We start from the raw sequence: 2341 nt of genomic DNA, 5'->3' as shown, positions 1-2341 counted from the left end.
TCTTCAAGATAAGAGTGGCATTGTAACCCGCTACTTTATTTTCTCACAGCCTGTTCCTTGTTCTAAAACAAACACCACGCAACAAAACGAAGAGGAGGAAGAGAAAGTAAGCCGGGGTCCTGCTGTGGGCGGCGTGAGATTTGGCAACACCCTCGGCTGGTGCACAGGAACTTGAAAATCAGAGAGGGGTTAGGATGGAAGAGGCATGGACGTGTCTCTAGCTGTCGAGATCACAGACTGCGCAGGCGCCCAGATCTCTGTACCCCACCCACTCCACCGGTGTCCGGCCCCCTGGGGGTCCGGAGGCCTGGCTGCGGGGATGTCCAGGGGACTGGTGGGCGTAGCGGGCATCTAGAGTGGGAAGGAGACTAGCGGGTATCTAGAGTGGGAAGGAGCCTGACCAGGTGGTGGCGCAGTGGATAGAGTGTCGGACTGGGATGCGGAAGACCCAGGTTCGAGACCCCGAGGTCGCCAGCCACAGGATTATCTGGTGTGAGCAAAAAGCTCACCAGCTTGGATCCAATGTCGCTGGCTCTAGCAAGGAGTTACTCGGTCTGCTGAAGGCCCACGGTCAAGGCACATATGAGAAAGCAATCAATGAACAACTAAGGTGTTGCAACAAAAAACTGATGATTGATGCTTCTCATCTCTCTCCATTCCTGTCTGTCTGTCCATATCTATCCCTCTCTCTGACTCTCACTCTGTCTCTGAATAAATAAATAAATAATTTTAAAAAATAAAATAAAGTTAGAGTGGGAAGGAGACTAGGCAATGTCTGCATGACCTCCTGGCCTCCCACCTGGAGAGGGTGAGGAGCCTGGGGGCCGATAAGTAGAGACGGGGCAGTGAACTCTGGGCGCACCTGGAGAAGGGGCCCCAGGCAGAGACTGGGGGGCACTACTTCAAGGCCATCGAGGACCTGAGGGCTCAGATCTTTGCAAGCTCTGTGGATGATGCCGGCATCGTTCTGCAGATTGACAGTGCCCGTCCTGCCGCTGACGAGTCCAGATTCAAGTACGAGACAGAGCTGGCCATGCGCCCGTCCGTGCCGAGTGACATCAGTGGGCTCCTAAAGGTCACTGAGGACCTCAGTTTCACTCGGCCGCAGCTAGGGACAGAGACCGAGGCTCTCCAGGAGGAGCTGGTCTTCGTGAAGAAGACCCGCGCGGAGGAAGTAAGTGGTCTACAGAACCAGACTGCCAGCTCTGGGTTGACCGTGGAGTTGAGTGCTCCCAGGTCCCGGGACCTCAGCAAGGTCTCGGCGGGCGTCCGGGCCCAGCCGGACGAGCTAGTCTGGCAGAACCAGGAAGAGCTAGACAAGGACTGGTCCCCACAGACTGAGGAGAGCGCCCCAGGGGTCACCTCGCAGACCGCTGAGACAGGAGCTGCTGAGATGACACTCTCGGAGCCGAGACCTACAGTCCAGTCCTTGGAGACGGACTTGGATTCATGAGGAATCTGTAGGCCTCTCGGAGGGCAGACTGAGTGAGGTGGAGACGCGCTGTGCCATGCTGTGCCACGCTGTGCCACGCTGTGCCATGCTGTGCCAGGCAAGCTGGAACAGCTCAGAGGGATCCTGCCGCACCTGGAGGCAGCCTGCCCAGACTCGGGCAGAGGGGCAGTGCTGACCCAGGAGTAGGAGACCCTGCCGACCATCAGAGTTGGTCAGCAGCCGGCTGAGGTCACCACCTACCACCCCCTGCTGGAAGAAGGAGAGGACTTGGATCTTGGTGACGCCCTGGACAACGAATAGCACCTCCGTGAATTCCATCCGAAAGGCCACCCCCCGCAGGACTGTGGACGGCGAGGTGGTGTCTGAGGTCGACGACACCAACATGCAGAGGCATTATAGGCAGCAGAAGCGGGGGCACCCCTGGGGCGGGGGCACGCGGCCCATCAAAGGTGAAGATAAAAAAAAAGTTTTTAATCTCCTATTTAAGGGACAGATGTTGACAATTAGTATTTTTATTTCCTGGAAACACTTAAGGGGAAAAGCAAACCCATGCCTTCACGAGGGGACAGCAACTGGATCCAATCACTGAGCCAAAGACTCCCAATCGTGGGGACCGCGCCGGCGTGGGGAGGAGGAAACGAGGTCCTGGGAAGGGAGCTCCTAGTCCAGTGCCTGAAACACGCCGCCGGGTCTATCGTCCCCACGGACACGGGGAAGAAACCCAGCTTTCCCAACTCCCAATGTTGTGTTCCTTTCCTTCCGTGGCCTGAGAACTTTGTTTGCTGGAACGAAACCCCCGGCCCAGGATCCAGCAAACAGGGCAGGAGACGCTTCCTGCTTAGGAGACGCTGCTGAGGAAATAGAAAACGATACCATTTGCAACCTACG

At 56.8% G+C, this 2341-nt stretch overlaps 1 pseudogene; it reads left to right on the top strand.

Annotated features, from left to right (window-relative positions):
* Nucleotides 1-205: 205 nt before the first annotated feature.
* LOC136381428 (keratin, type I cytoskeletal 18 pseudogene) lies at nucleotides 206-1453 on the top strand (annotated as a pseudogene).
* Nucleotides 1454-2341: the final 888 nt, after the last annotated feature.

This window comes from Saccopteryx leptura, chromosome 9 (genome assembly GCF_036850995.1).
Source record: "Saccopteryx leptura isolate mSacLep1 chromosome 9, mSacLep1_pri_phased_curated, whole genome shotgun sequence".
NCBI classification, from domain to species: Eukaryota; Metazoa; Chordata; class Mammalia; order Chiroptera; family Emballonuridae; genus Saccopteryx; species Saccopteryx leptura.
This window is presented reverse-complemented; position numbering and strand designations above follow the sequence as displayed.